The sequence below is a fragment of the Saccopteryx bilineata genome, chromosome 1 (assembly GCF_036850765.1).
Source record: "Saccopteryx bilineata isolate mSacBil1 chromosome 1, mSacBil1_pri_phased_curated, whole genome shotgun sequence".
Classification (NCBI taxonomy): Eukaryota; Metazoa; Chordata; class Mammalia; order Chiroptera; family Emballonuridae; genus Saccopteryx; species Saccopteryx bilineata.
Window position 1 is genome coordinate 147,469,953 of NC_089490.1, and position 17,315 is coordinate 147,487,267.

The 17,315-nt window shown below is 37.9% G+C and overlaps 1 pseudogene; it reads left to right on the top strand.

The window, feature by feature from the left end:
* The first annotated feature begins 15,211 nt into the window (after positions 1-15,211).
* LOC136321023 (olfactory receptor 7E178-like) lies at positions 15,212-16,021 on the top strand (annotated as a pseudogene).
* Positions 16,022-17,315: the final 1,294 nt, after the last annotated feature.

The window sequence follows — 17,315 nt, forward strand, 5'->3', positions numbered from 1 at the left end:
TTATTAGATATGAGTATTGCTACACCTGCTTTTTTTTGGGTGTTGTTTGCTTGGAGTATTGTTTTCCAGCCTTTCACTTTGAATTTGTTTTCATCCTTGTTGCTTAGATGTGTTTCTTGTAGGCAGCATATAGTTGGATTTTCTTTTTTAATCCATTCTGCTACTCTGTGTCTTTTTATTGGTAAGTTTAATCCATTTACATTTAGTGTAATTATTGACACTTGTGGGTTCCCTACTGCCATTTTATAAATTGCTTTCTGTTAGTTTTGTATCTAGTTTGATTCTTCTCTTTTGTTTTTCTATCATTTGTTTTTGTTTGTTTGTGTTCCATACTTCTTTCCTCTGTTGCTAACTTTTTTAAGTCAAGTGTTTTTGTGGTGGTTTTTTCAAGGGTGGTTACCATTAAGTAATGAAAAGGGTACCTACCATATTCATTGTAGTACCCTATCTTATAAGTATTTCTGCACTTCATCATCCTTTGTTACTGTTAATCTCCATCCTCTCCCCCCTTTTTTTCCTTTGTTGTCACAGTTTAAGTTTGGTTTTATTGTGTTTTTGGTGGAGCTGTTACTTGTGGTGTTGTTTTCTTTTGTTCTTTGAATCTGGTTGGATAACCCCCCTTAGTATTTCCTGGAGTGGGGGCTTTCTGTTGATAAATTCTCTCATCTTTTCTGTATTTGTGAATGTTTTTATATCTCCTTCATACTTGAAGGATAGCTTTGATGGGTATAGTATTCTTGGCTGAAAGTTCCTCTCTTTCAGGGCTTTAAATATTGGGGTCCACTCTCTTCTAGCTTGTAGAGTTTCTGCTGAGAAATCTGATGATAATCTAATAGGCCTTCCTTTATATGTTGTACTCTTCTTTTCCCTGGCTGCCTTGAGAATTTTTTCTTTGTCATTGGTTTGTGTCATCTTTATTATGATGTGCCTAGGAGTGGGTTTGTTGGGGTTAAGAAAACTCGGTGTTCTGTTTGCTTCTTGAATTTGAGGTTTTAGTTCCTTCCACAGGCTTGGGAAGTTCTTGTCTATTATTTGTTTGAATATATTCTCCATTCCATTTTCTTTCTCTTCTCCCTCTGATATACCTATTATTCTTATGTTATTCTTTCTGATGGAGTCAGACAATTCCTGTAGGGCTTTCTCATTTTTTATTATTTTTGAGTCTCTTTCTTCTTCTCTCTGTTGTGCCTCAAGTTGTTTGTCTTCTATTTCACTAATCCTATCTTCAATCTGGGCTGTTCTGTTAGCTAAGCTTGTTACCTCGTTTTTCAGCTCGTGAATTGAGTTTTTCATTTCTGTTTGATTTGTTTTTATAGTTTCAATTTTCTTGGTAATATATTCTTTGTGTTCATTGAGTTGTTTTCTGATCTCCCTATATTGCCTTTCTGTGTTTTCTTGTATATCTCTGAGTATTTTTAAGATTTCTATTTTAAATTCTCTGTCATTTAGCTCCAAGGCTTTCAATATGTTAAGTCTTTTCTCCATAGATTTTTCCACATCTATTTGTGTTACCTCTCTTTCTTTTGTATCCATAATATTCGATTTCCTCTTTCTTATCAGCATCTGAGGGTGGTCTTGTTGATAGCACTAATTAGAATTAATAAAGAGTAAAAAGTAAAAAAAAAACAAAAACGTAAAACACCCCACAAAAAAAACAGTAATAATTTATTATTTCCCCCTTTTTTCTTTCTTCTCTTTCCCTCCTCTCCCCTCCTCTGGGAAATATCGTGCCTATAATGGAGGGCCTGATTTGGGGTGAAGAGTTCAAGGGGCAAAAAAAAGGGAGTAGGGACCTATTAAATGCAAAAAAAAAAAAAAAAAGGAAGAAAATCTTAGACAAGCATAAGATGATTTGCTTGTAAGTGATGGTCAACTAAGAGATATAATGAGAGGGATAAGAGGGAACCAGAAAAAAGGACCAAAAAACAATAATAAAGAAGAGAAAAATAAAAATAATAAGTAAAAATCTGTTGTATTAAGTGGAGCGAAGACTAAATACAATGGAGACCTTGGGTTGGGAGGACCCAAAATGCCACAAAAATAAACAAACAAGAAAAAAATAAAAACAAAAGCAAATAAGAAAAATAAAGCCAAAAAATCCTTGAGTCCCAAATTAACTAATTTGTTCGTGATTGAGGATTAAATGGGAGGAAAGTAAACTGAGAGAAGAAAAAACGAGTAGAAAGGAAAAAATAAGAAAAAGAGAAAAACGAAGGAAGAAATAAAAAAGGAAAAGAAAAAAAAACAAAATAAAGCAAAACAAACAAACAAAAAAAAACAAAAGAGGAGAGAGTGAGAGTTAAGTGTTTTGGAGTATAACCTTAAAGGAGGGTGAGGATGAAGAAGAGAAATAAAATGTAACACTCATGGGTAGTGTAGTTCAAGAAAAGGGAAGCATAAGATGGGCAGAGAATAGAAGGACTGAGGTGGAGGAAATAAAGGCAATAAGATAGAAGAAACAAACAACAACAAAAAAAAAATTAGTGGAACAAGTTGTAAAGTCTGTGGATTTTTCTTGATTTTGAGAGGTTAACTTCTTCCTTTTTCTTTTCTCTCCCTCTTCCTGGTCGGTGACTCTGTACCCCAGGCTCTGCTCCTGTGTCACACTTAGGTAGGGATTTGCAGTTGATGGGATTCCATGGCAATGTCCTATAATTGGTTTTAGTCTTGCTGGTGGTCAAGGCTTGTTGGCGTTTGCAGGGTCCAATGATGAGAAAGTTTGCTTTCCTGGATTCTCTCTCCTAGTCCCCCCTTTCTGAATTAGCAGCCTGGTGATCCAGCTATAAGGCTGCAACTGCTTCTGCCTGGGGAGTAAGAGGCTCAAAGAGCTGGGAAATCCCCACTCTATCCCCACTCAGTGCAAGGCTTTGGGAAAGGAGCTGGTAGTCAGGGCCTCCAGTGTAATCAGGCGGGGGTGGGAGTCAATTGTTGTCAAGGTGACTGTTCAGCGCCTATCATTCAGTTGGACCTCTCAACCCAGGCTTTCCACACTTTGTAGCCTGTTTTTGCTGGGAAGAAGAGGCACTAGTCTCTGCTTGCGACTAGTGTAGTATAGATCTTATTATCTGCCAAGTCCTTCTTGTTAGCGTTTATCCCTGAATATGGAGGCTCTATCAATCAGAAGTTGCCCCCGCCCCTTTAGCGAGAGGCACTAAAAAATATCACGCCTCTTGTCTTGGGTCGCTGAACTGAGAGAGATCTTATCAATTAGAACCGAGGGTGCACAGATTTCATGGGTTAAGCTAAGTTCAGTGATTGGGTCGCAGCTGTGCTCCTGAAGGTATTTTAGGCTGCCTGCACGCGCCCCTCCCCCAACGCTTGATTGTTAGCTTGAATGGCTGGGTGAGGTGCCCCGCCCATGGAGAGAATCTCCCAAGTAGGGAAGACCACCCTGGTGCCTCTCCCGCTCGCCCTGCCGCTGGCGGCTGGATCGCATCAGGCGCAGGATAATGGGGCACCCTGGGTGTGCGGGCCAGTAGGGCGCTCTGGGCGCGTGGAATGCCCAGGGCACATGCGCGAATGGGGTGCTCTGGGCACCGGTGGCTGGCGACTCTCACTCACAGTGCGCGGGCCGCTGGGAACGTTAGCGGTGCTCGCTCTGCAACCGTACCGGGCGCCCGCCCGCGGCTGCTCGTGGCGGCTCGTGGTGGCTCCTAGCGGCTCACGGCGGCTGCTCGCGGCGGCTCGCGGCGGCTGCTCCTGGCGGCTCGCGGTGGCGGCTTGCGGTGGCGGCTCGCGGCTGCTCGCGGCTGCTCGCGGCTGCTCGCGGCTCCCGAGTGTGGGCTGACTCACCACAGGCACACAACCTCGCGGCTTGAATGAATGTCCCTGCGGTAGCTTCCTCCACACCCTCGTCTCTCAGATTCAAGTGATAACAGTCCTTTCGCTATCAGTTTGTGTGAAACTCCGGAATGCTCCGAGGATAAATTTTTCTGTTTCTAGTTGATAAATTTGTTGTGATTTAGGGAAGAGCTGTCGGACGCACTGCTCACAGCACCATTTCTGTGACGTCACTCCCCAAAAATATTTATTACTAATATTGTGCTTTTTATTTTTAGAAAAAGTCATGTGGTAGAGGACATCTATGAATATAACCAAGAAAATCAGTGTAAAAACCTTTGGCCAGGGCCTGACCTGTGGTGGTGCAGTGGATAAAGCGTCGACCTGGAAATGCTGAGGTCACTGGTTCGAAACCCTGGGCTTGCCTGGTCAAGGCACATATGGGAGTTGATGCTTCCAGCTCCTCCCCCCTGTCTCTCTCTTCTCTCTCTCTCTCTCTCTCCCCCCTCTCTAAAATGAGTAAATTAAAAAAAATTAAAAAATAAAAAAAAAACAAAAAAAAAAAACAAACCTTTGGCCAAACTTTATTTATTTATTTATTTATTTATTTATTTATTTATTTATTTATTTTTGTACCTTTCTGAAGCTGGAAACGGGGAGAGACAGTCAGACAGACTCCCGCATGCGCCAACTGGGATCCACCCCGAACGCCCACCAGGGGCGACCACTCTGCCCACCAGGGGGTGATGCTCTGCCCCTTCGGGGTGTCGCTCCACCGTGACCAGAGCCACTCTAGCGCCTGGGGCAGAGGCCAAGGAGCCATCCCCAGTGCCTGGGCCATTTTTGCTCCAATGGAGCCTTGGCTGCGAGAGGGGAAGAGAGAGACAGAGAGGAAGGAGGGGGTGGGGTGGAGAAGCAAATGGGCGCCTCTCCTATGTGCCCTGGCCGGGAATCGAACCTGGGTCCCCCGCACGCCAGGCCGACGCTCTACTGCTGAGCCAACCGGCCAGGGCCCCTTTGGCCAAACTTTAAATCTTAACATACTTCAGAGAAATGCTGAGATATAATCCTATGAATGCCATGAATGTAAAAAGGTCTTCACAGATCATCTTTCCCTGAAGACTCACATTAGTTCACACACAGGAAGCAAACCCTACCAGTGCAGGGAGTGTGGGAAGGTTTTCCACTCCCTCATTTGTTTCAGGAAACATATAAAAACCCCCATGGAAGAAAAACCATACGAATGTCAGCAGTGTACCAGAGCCTTCGGCTGTTTTTCATTTTTCAGGGCACATGTGAAGCTTCACTCTGGACAGACAAACTGTGAATGTGAGCAATGTGGCAAAACCTTCAGCTGTTCTTTATCCCTCACAGAGCACAAGAGAATTCAAGCCTTACAAATGCAAGGAATGTGGGAAGGCCATTAGTTCTTCCTCTCACCTCATAATACATTTAAGAATCCATACTAGAGAGAAACCTTACAAGTGTAAGGAGTGTGGAAAGGCCTTCAATGAGTCCTCAAAACTCACTGTACATGTCAGAACTCATACCAGAAAGAAACCCTATAAATGTAAGGAGTGTGGGAAAGCCTTTGTTTGTGTTGCCTATTTTCGAAGGAATGTGAAAAACTACTCTAGAGAAAATATACAAATGTAAGAACTATGGGAATGTCTGCAATGCTTTTCCAATTTTAGGCAACATGTGAGATCTCCCACAGTGGAGACTTCCTATGACTGTAACTAAGTAGTTAATTGTCCCTCATCTTTTAGATGACTCCTGAGAACTCATAACTATGAGAAAATCTTTGTATGTAAACCATGTGGTAATGCCTCCAAAAATATTCTTTTTAAACAATATTTATTTTTTCAGATACAGAGTGATAGTCAGAGAGAGGCATAGATAGGGACAGACAGACAGGAACCAAGAGAGATAAGAAGCATCAGTCATCAGTTTTTCATTGGGACTCCTTAGTTGTTCATTGATTGCTTTCCCATATGTGCCTTGACCGTGGGCCTTCAGCAGACCAAGTAACCCCTTGCTCAAGCCAGTGACCTTGGATCCAAGCTGGTGGGCTTTTACTCAAACCAGGTGAGCCTGCCCTCAAGCTGGGGACCTCGGGGTCTCAAACCTGAGTCTTCCACATCCCAGTTCGATGCTCTATCCACTGCGCCACCGCCTGGTCAAGCCAAAAATATTCTTATTATAAGTCAAAATTTTTTCTAAGAAATAAGTGTATAAAAAAATTTGCACTAAAAGCAAAGATCAGTGCTTCATCCTTAAAGTAGAATGTTGGCTCACTGGTTTCTGGTTTGTATTTTCTTATGCAGTTTCTGGTTAGAGTTGTCTAAAATAGTTTATATGCAAATTGGAAGGCAGAGTATAGAATTTCTTATTTGAGTTTAGTAAGGCCATGAGACAGGGAAGACAATGCATAGGTTCTTGGTGGACTCTAGTTTCCAGATCATTTCCCTGATTATTGGCCTCACCAATTAGTACTGGCTCAAGAACATTAAATCCTTGACATTAGTTACCTTGGAAGCAGCAGTTCCATAAACTTCTCTATAAGTTTCTCCATTGTACCCATACATAGCCTCTTAGATTTTGACAAGTTTTAGCATTGTCATCCTGCAGATGTTACACTCCCCTGACGCATCAACTGATTACATTGATTTGGCCCCAGTTTGGAGCTGGACTGTTGTCATCTGCATAGTCCAGTCCCATGATATCATTACTCAAGTGAAAAGATACATCTATGCAAGTTCACTGTGTTCTCAAAACAAAAAGAGCTGTGGACAGTGAGGAAAATTAGATATAAGTGAGACAAGCATCAGATAGGGTGTTACCCCATTTTAGTGGAAGAAGACTTATATTTGACATCTTCAAACATGGAAGATTTTACCTCCTCCTTTTTTTTTTTTTTTTTACCTAAGAGGATGCTTTATTGGTTTGTGCTTCAGGTACGTTTAGCCGCATATTTTCTTCTATTATATTTTCCCTCATCTCTAAAAGTCCAGTCCTGTGTTGCATACACCACATAAATCAGCAATGGATGATGGTTGTCCCCAAAGATTATAATGAGCTGAAAAATTCCTATTGCCTGTGAATTCTAATATGTTTGCACAGTGACAAAATTGTCTAATGAGGCCCTTCTCAGAATGTATTTCAGTCGTTACATGGAGCCACACTGTATACCTATAGCACTTCCTGTCATCATTTTCTATTGTTTTATTAAGGAATATGTACACTACTGTACAGAAGTGTGCTAATTCTAAGTGTATAGCTTGATGGAATTGCACATAATGTTTACACCCTGATAACTGAACACTTCCATCACTCCAGAAAGTTTATTCATCTGCCTTCTCAGTAATTGCTCTACAGAGGAAAGCATGATTTTGACTTTCATTATAATTTATTAGCTTTGCTTCTTCCTGCTTTACTTTTATTTTAATTTTTATTCATTGATTGTAGAGGGAAAAGAAAGGAAAGAGAGAGAGAAAGAGAGAAATTGACTTGTTCCACTATTTATGCATTTCTTGGTTGAGTCTTGAATGTACCCTGACTAGGGATGAAACTCACAGTGTTGATGTATTAAGATAGTGCAAAATTTATAAAGAACTTGTAAATCTCAACACCAGAAAGACAAACAATCCAATCCAAAAATGGGCAAAAGAGATGAATAGACACTTCTCCAAAGAGGACATACAGATGGCCAACAGGCATATGAAAAAATGTTCAACATCACTAATCATCAGAGAAATGCAAATTAAAACCACAATGAGATATCACCTCACACCAGTCAGAATGGCACTCATCAACAAAACAACACAGAATAAGTGCTGGCGAGGATGTGGAGAAAAGGGAACCCTTCTGCACTGCTGGTGGGAATGCAGACTGGTGCAGCCTCTGTGGAAAACAGTATGGAGATTCCTCAAAAAACTGAAAATCGAACTGCCTTTTGACCCAGTTTTAGGAATATACCCCAAGGACACCATAGAACGGCTCCAAAAGGAGAAATGCACCCCCATGTTTGTGGCAGCATTGTTCACAATAGCGAAGATCTGGAAACAACCCAAGTGTCCATCAGAGGATGAGTGGATTAAAAAGCTTTGGTACATATATACTATGGAGTACTACTCAGCCATAAGAAATGATGGCATCGGACCATTTACAATAACATGGATGGACCTTGATAACATTATACTGAGTGAAATAAGTAAATCAGAAAAAAAACTAAGAACTATATGAATCCATACATAGAAGGGACATAAAAATGAGACTCAGAGACATGAACAAGAATGTGATGGCAACAGGGGTGGGGGGTGAGGGGAGGGGGGATGGGGTGAAGAAGGAGAGAGGGTTTGGGGGAGGGGAGGGGCACAAAGAAAACCAGATAGAAGGTGACAGAAGACAATTTAACTTTGGGGGAGGGGTATACAGCACAATCAAATGTCAAAATAATCTAGAGATGTTTTCTCTCAACATATGTACCCTGATTTATCTATGTCACTGCATTAAATTTAATAAAAAAAAAAGAAGTAGGAAAAAATAAATAAATAACAACAAAAAAAAGATAGAGCTCTAATCAACTGAGCTACCTGGCCAGAGCCTTGATTTTTATATGAATGTTAAAATATAATATGCACAGTTATGCGTTCGGCTTGTTTTATTTACTTAATATATGTTTGCCTTTCCATTGTCCTTTTGGCAGACACACACTTATTTCTCTTGGTAAATGCTCTGTATGTGAGAATATGATTAGTGAATCAAGGTAGGCTTCAGGTGTAGTTTTGGTTGTTATTTCACTATTTCAGAAAGGCTGATTGCACCTATGATTCTAGATGCAATAGATGAAGATTCCAATTGGTCTAGATACCTGGCCAGCACACACTAATTTTAGCCATTCAGCAGAAGATATAATTTTTTGGTTTTGATTTTAATTTGCATTTACTTGATCTGTAATTATGTTGAATGCTAAAATAAATGTTTTAAATTTTATTTACTGATTTTAGAGAGGAAGGAAGAAGATAGAGAGAGAAGAAAAGAGAGAAGCATAGACTTACTGTTTCATTTATTTATAAATTTATTGGTTGATTCTTGCATGTGCTCTGCCTGGGGATCAAACCCACAATAGTGGCATGTCATTATGATGCTCAAACCAACAAAGCACTCAACCAGGTTTGAATACATTATTATGTGCTTGTTGGCTATTAGGGTATCTTTCATGAGGGTACCTGTTGAAACATTTTACCAAATTTTATTTCTAATTTAAAAAGTTTCTTTCTGTTACTTGTCCATTTTATGTGTGTGCATCTCTGTAGTTACATAGGCCATATATGATATATATGTAATGTGTATTTTATACATATGTATGTTGTGGAAAGCTCTTAGTCTCTGGTTTGTTTGTCACTGTTTTCATATTTGTTAGTTATAACAGGAATTTATTGGTTGGATTACTGGAAAGTCCTTGAATATAACTGGCTTCATGCTTGGTTGGATCCTCAGGTTAAACCAATTTTGTCTGGACATATTGTCTTACTGTATTGGTAGTGCATCTTCTTGCATCAGCTATTCTTGGCAGGCTATCTCTCTTCATGGCCCCAGGAAATTTACACTGCTTTCTTTCTGGATTGGGTTTTCAGGGAGAATAGAGTGATGGTCTTTTGGGACAATTCCAATATGATTATTGCCACTGAATCTGATTGGCTCACTTGCCCACTGTTATTCATAGGAATGTGAGACTCTGACTTGCTTAGGAGTGGGCACTCATACTCATCCACACACCAGAGTAGAGTCTGTATGTGCTTCTCTGTTCACCATTTCTTTGCGTATTAATTATAGTATCTCCTTATCAATTTTAAAAATAAACCTGAGACTATGCTTGGAATTACATTAATTTGATAAAATAACCTAAATGAAATTGAGATTTTTATAATGCTGAGTCTTACAGTTGATGAACGCAATATAATTGTCCATTTTCCTAGGTTATTTTTAATATAACAGTGGACTGTAGTTTAATTGTAGAAGTATTGAATACCTTCACTTAATTTACATCTATGTATATACTATGTTTTATTTTGTATATATTTTTATTTACTTAAAAATTTTTATTGAATTTATTGGAGTGACATTGTTTAATAAAATTACATAGGTTTTATATGTACAATTCTGTAATATATAATTTGTATATTGTATTGTGTGTTCACCACTCAAGTTATTTTTTTTCTTTTTTTAATTGCAATTTCTTTTTGTACATAATCTTTTATCTATTAACCTTTATAAATTTAATTATTTATTCAAATATTTATGGCTTATTTTGGATTTTGTGTGTATACAGTCTTGTTAATATCAATAAAAAAATTCTAAACTTTATCTTTTATTTTCTTGCCTCATTACTTTACAGTGATAAAAAGATAAAAATTAACACCATTGCTTTGTTTCTGATCTTAGGAGATAGTATTCTAATATATTCCTTTAAGTATATATATTAATTCCTGTAAGTTTTTATGGGCGTAAGTGTAGTAAACTTTAAACGTTTTTTGTCGATACTGTTGTAACCTGAGAACTCCCTGTGCTCTGGGTTAGACATCCTTTAATGCACAGTCTAGCTCTATTCTACACAAAAATGCATTTATTTTTCACAAAAATAATGTGAGATGGGTGCTGTGTTCACCATGTTTTACAGATGATGAAAAAGGGCCAGAAAAACAGCTTGCCAAAGGCCACACAGCTTGTAAGTAGCTAAATCTACCTGGCTTTAGAATTCAAACTTGTGTCTGACCAGTGGTGGTGCAGTGGGTTGAGCATCATCCTGGGACCCAGAGGACAAAGGTTTGAAACCCCCGGGCTTCCAACTTCAGTACAGGCTCACCTGCTTGAGCACGGGGTCACTGGTTTGAGCATGGGATTATTGACATGATCCCATGGTCACTGGCTTGAACCCAAGGTGGCTGTCTTGAGCAAGGGGTCACAGGCTTAGCTCAAGCACTCCCAACCTTCCCATCAAGGCACATAAGAGAAGCAATCAATGAACAATCCAAGTGTTACAACTATGAGTTGATGCTTTCCATGTCTCATGCTTCCTGTCTCTGTCTCTCTCTCTGTATCTCTCTCTCATTAAAAAAATAATAAAAAAGAATTCACACTTGTAACTATCATATATTATTATTCAAAAGAGAAAATTGAGGCATAGTATTGAATGCTAACATTCTTGAACCTCAATATCCAACTCAAAGTACAACTTCTGAAGTGTAATTGAAATAGTTACCATTTAAAAACATTTCCATGTGCCACATTCTCATGAATCCTTTTTGTTATGTACTTTTCTTTACATAAAAATTTAAACTTTAAAAAATTATTTGGAAAATTTAATTTTATGAATAAATTGCTTCTGATTTTCACATGACCGTCTTCCTGCAGTAAGCCCTTCCTTATGCTTTATCTTGTTTTTAATTTTAATTTATTTTTTTCATTCTGGCAGAAAAACCACATAAACTTTACCCTTCCCCAGTGTCTAAGTGTATAGTAGAATGTCAATCACGTGCACATTTTGGTACAACAAGTCTTCAGACTCCCAGTTCACATCCTTCATGACTGAAATGACCTACCAAAAACAACTCTACCACCCTTTCCTCTCAGCCTCTGGTAACACATTCTACTTTCTGTTTCTAAGAGTTTCTGTATTTTATATATCTCACAAGTGGAATCATGCAGTATTTGTCTTTTTGTGATGTGTTCATTTCACTTAGCATAATATTCTCAAGGTTCATCCATGTTGTATAAAAAAGCATCTCTTATTTTATGACCCAGTGATATTCCATTCATGTAGACACCAAATTGTCTTTATCCATTCATATATCAGTGGGTACTCAAGTTGTTTTCACCTCTTTATTGTGGTAAATGATGCTGCAATAAACATGAGTGTGCAAATATCTCTTCTCTTCTCTGAGCCTCAGATTCCAAACTGCAAATTTGGACTGGGGAACAATTATTTTTTCATTTTCTGTCACATGAGGTTTTAAAACTTTTTCTATATATTTCTGCATCGCTGATTCCAATCTAAAATCTTTTTTTTGGTGCATGCTCTAGTTTTTATGCAATTTTAATTTCTTTTTGTTACAATTAATGGCATGCATTGGTTTTTAAATTGGAGTTAAAGGGCAATGACTCTTGGATTGAACATAACCACAAGGCAATTAATGTTTTACAAACATCACTTTTACATAATTGTAGTTGATATTAAATGTAAAAAATTATTATCTGATAAAAACAACCTTATTTTGTTTTAAGATTAAATCATGGCTTCTTTGAGTAGGCATAAATGTAAAAATAGTCCTGATACCTTCTGTTATATATGTGGCTGTTACACACTTCAATGTCAAAGGTACAATATTTCATCATTTGTGACACATGCATATATTGCCTATTTTCAAGTTCCTCTTGGTGATCAAGACAAGAGTTGGGCTCCTTATATTGTGTGTCATAATTGTGAGGAAATGCTTCATGACTGGACAAAAGGAAAATGCAAAGGAATGCCTTTTGGTATTTTCATGGTTTGGCGTGAACCTAAGGACCACAGCAGTGACTGTTATTTCTGTCTGATCCATACAAAGGGCATCAGCAAGAAAAAACAGCATATGATTGCATATCCCAATATTTCTTCAGCAATACTACCTATCTTACACTCCCAGTTTTAGTTTTCAATGGTGTGATTTCTTCTAAGGATGAAAAAAGTGAACATGGTGATCAAGTGTATTTTGATAAGATGCATGAGGAAATGGTTGTAGAATCTGAAGGGCTTTCTTCTGATGCCAAGCAGTCATTAACCCCTCAGCAGTTTAGCTAACCTGAATTGAATTACTTAGTAAGAGATTTGGGCCTATCAAAAAAAGCAGCTGAGTTATTAGCCTCCAGGCTTCAAGAAAAGAATGTACTTCACTGGTCAGCTAAAGTATCCCATTTCAGGAAGCGTGAATAAATTTTTGTGGACTTTTTTCCAAAGACAAACACTTTGTTTACTGTCATGATATCAGAAGTCTTCTCAGCCAGCTAGGTGTTACCACTTACAGTCCAACAGAATGGCGGCTATTTCTTGACAGCTCTAAACAATGGCAGACTACTGCTGGAGCATCAAACATAACATGATTTTTCTCAACAAGTACACAAATGCAAGAGCCACAGATGCAAATTTTTGCCTGAATACAATTTAAATATGTTTTGCACAAATTTTATTATTAAAATAAGTGTTTTAATATGTTCTATTTTGAAACTGTAGACAAATTTTGATGCAATTATATCTTTTTGTGTATTAGTGTATTTACTGCATTATTTAAATTATCTTTTTACAAAGATGATGCCCAAGAAGACATTCTACTTTATTATGTTACACAAAATGTTGAAAATTTTACAATAAGATGAATACCTAAAATCTTGAATTGCAAAAACCCTGTAGCTTACAGAGAAAAACTGTCAGATTTGAGATCAGCATACTTGAATTAGGTAAAAACAAGTGTTTTTGTGGATGCAAAAAAAATTTGTTTCCTTACACTTACCTTTCAAATAGAGCTTCCAGATTTAGTAGGACAATAACCATGCCAAATTGGAAATTCAGACAATGCATATGGGACCTACTTGTACCAAACATTTTTTTGTTATTCACCTCAAATTGTATTTTGTGTCTGTGTGTGTGTTTGTTGAATGAATATTGAAGAATTGTATATCCTCTGAATTCTTTTGTAGAGTGAATCCATTAAAATATACTGAAAAGTCTAACTAAAATTCTTAGTATGGCCTGACCAGGCAATGGTGCAGTGGATAGAGCATCAGCTTGGGACGCTGAGGACTCAGCTTTGAAACCCTGAGGTTGCTGGCTTGAGGGCAGGATCATAGACATAACCCCATGATCACTGGCTTGAAGTTCAAGTTTGGTGGTTTGAGCCCAATGTCACTGGCTTGAGCAAGGGGACACTGGCTCAGTTGGAGCCCTCCCATTCAAGGCACATATAAGAAAGCAATCAATTAACAACTAAGGTGCTCCAACTATGAGTTGACGCTTCTCATCTCTCTCCCTTCTTCCCTTTCTGTCTCTCTGTCCTTGTCTCTGTTTCTCCGCCCTCTATCTATCTCTGGCTAAAAAAAAATTTTCAGTATGAATCACAGCCTTTTAGAATTAAACAGAAACTTAGAGGCAATGTAGCCCACCCCTCTCATTTCACATCACCTCAAATAATATTTTATTTATTTACTTATAAAATTTTTTAATTCATTGGATTGACATAGTCTATCAGACTTTACAGGTTTCAAGTGTACAATTCAAATTTAATTTTTAATGGGTATCCTGTATTTGATATGTCAACTATTTCTAAGGTCATTATGAAGATTAAACACAGTTTGATAAAATCTATCAGTCAGATTATTTCTTATGGGTGCATTCCTTGTTATTTTTTTGTTACTAATTTAAGTGACATCATTACTTTTATATACTGCTAATTGGTTTATTTTGGCATCTTAGACAATAATTAAATTGTATATTTTCATTATCTAGCATTCTTTGTTAGGTATTTTTAGTTGTTTTTCTTGAGTAGAATGATATTATCTGAATATTCATTTCTGTGATATTTTGTGTGTGTGTGTGTCTGCCCTAATACATGGGCTACATCTTCTAGAAGCATAATAGTGATAAAATCAACTTGTATATTTGCTCACTATGATGAAAATGACTCCAAGGTCCCAGCATTAAACCTTATACTAGGTTAATACTGTACTTGGTTAGTGTACACATTTTGTTTTTCATATATCTGTTCTGGTAAAATCTCTAATATGAAATGGATTATAATTCACCAAATGCTATTTGAACATAAATAGAAATTTTGTATTTTTTTCCTTTGGGCCTCTTATTATGATAAACACAACTTTTACTTACTGATTCTTTATTATGAGCCAAACACTGTCTTAAGTACTTTATATTATATATTTAGTTTTCTCCTCAAAATAACCTATAAAGGAAAGAATTTTATCAATAACACCAGGAAATGGTCAGCAAACCTTCCTATAAAGGTCTCGGTAGTAAATATTTTAGGCTCTGTAGGCCATGTGGTCTTTGTTATAACTACTCATCTCTGTCATCATAGCACAAAAGCAGACTTTGACAACACACATATGAATGAGTATGGCCATGTTCCAACAAAATTTTATTTGTGAAAACAGGTGACAGACTAGATTTGGCACAAAGATCATAGTTTTTAATAAACCTTGAAGGTGGGTAAAGTGCTCAAGATCACAGTTTGAACTTGTCCAAGATCATAAAGATAGCAGTATCAAATTAATTTTGAATTCTTGATATCTAGTATCAAACGGAAATGTATAGAAGTTCTAAAAAAAGATAACAGGCTGCATAGCACCAGAAAATCTAACATTTGTCTCATAGTTCTTCCTCATGGGTCTTTCAGATGATCTGGAACTGCAGCCTTTGCTCAGTGGGCTCTTCCTGTCCTTGTACCTGGTTACCTGTCCTTGGCTTATAACTTTCATTTTTACCACCATCCCAAATATGATAATCAACATTCAGACTCACAGAAAAGTCATCTCCTATGAGGGCTGCCTCACACAAAAGTCATTTTTTATGCTTTTTGGATGTATGGATAGTCTCCTCCTGACCGTTATGGCCTATGACCATTCCATGGCCATTTGTCACCCTCTGCACTACTCAGTCATCATAAACACACACCTTTGTGTGTTTGTTTTTAGTTTTGGTGTCATTTTTTCATGAGCCTTTTGGTCTCACAGATGCACAATTCAATTGTGTTAAAACTTAGCTACTTCAAAGATGTTGAAATTTCTCATTTCTTCTGGGACACTTCTCAACTTCTCAAACTTACCTGTTTTTACACCTTCACCAATGACATAGTCATGTATTTTGTTGGTGCCCTTTCTGGTTTTCTTCCTATCTCAGAGATCCTTGTCTCTTACTATACAATTATTTCTTTCATTCTGAGAGTCCCATCATGAGGTGGGAAGTATAAAACCTTCTCCACCTGTGGCTCTCACCTGTCAGTTGTTTGTTTATTGTATGGAACAGCCCTTGGGGTTGTACCTCAGTTCAGCTGTCTCACTTTCTCCAAGGAAGGGTATGGCAGCTTTGATGACATACACTGTGGTCACCCCCAGGCTGAACCCCTTCATCTACCATCTAAAGAACAGGGATATCAAAAGGGCCATGCAGAAGTTCCTCAGGCAAACAATCTGATCTCAGTATCTGTGCCATCCATTCAAAGTTTAGGTTGTAAAACAGAGGCAAATCTAAACATCAAGACCTCCAAATCCGACCTCTCTCATCACATCATTTTTGTTGGTCCCATGGCTTTCACTCATCTCCTTTCTTAACTTCTAAATATTGCTTTTTTTTTTTTTTTAGTGTGTCTTTACTTGCACTGAGAGAATATACCGGGATCCTTTTGTATTATAATCACTGCCTGACTGAATCTTATTATATCAATGGCGACTCCTGTGGTTTAATATTGGTGACCCAAGCATCACAGAATGATAAACAACTATTTATATATGCAAAATTGACATCTTTTCAACAGCTCTGTGTATTTTCTATAATATTTGTCACCTATCAACATTCTGTGCAGGTATGTGTGAGATGCCTGTCTTTGATTCTCAATGTTGGCTTTTATTGTAATAATCTAACAGGAGGGATACTCACACTATAGTAATAATTACAGCTAGAAAAATTAAGACTAGAACAGGAGTACCCAAACTACGGCCCGCAGGTCGCATGTGGCCCCCTGAGGCCATTTATCCAGACCCCACCGCACTTCCAGAAGGGACACCTCTTTCATTGGTGGTCAGTGAAAGGAGCATAGTTCCCATTGAAATACTGGTCAGTTTGTTGATTTAAATTTGCTTACTCTTTATTTTAAATATTGTATTTGTTCCTGATTTTTTTTTTTTTTTTACTTTAAAATATGTGCAGTGTGCTTAGGGATTTCTTCATAGTTATTTTTTATAGTCCGGCCCTCCAATGGTCTGAGGGACAGTAAACTGGCTCCCTGTGTAAAAAGTTTGGGGACTTCTGGACTAGAACTACCATATGACCTAGCAATCCCTCTACTGTCTACCTCAAAATCTCAAAAACATTGGTACATAAAGATACATGCATCTCCATGTTCATCTCAGCATTACTCACAGTGGCCAAGACATGGAAAGAACCAAAATATCCTTCAATAGAGGATTGGAAAAAGAAGATGTAGAACATACTGTACCTACCCATTATAAGATGCACCTTAATTCTGGGGCCTGAAATTTGAAAAAAAGTATTACATATAGTTCTTGAACTCAAGTTTTATTTATCATAAAATTCATACAACTTTTCATTACTGTCAAAATTCCAATCCATTATCTTGTCCTCATCTGTGCCTGATGACAAATCACTGTCTTCAATAATGGGAGAAAAAACAAGAGCAAAAAGCAGAAAATGCAAGTAAAAAGAATCTACAACCACTATAAGGCACACCCAGATTTTAGACCCCCCCCTT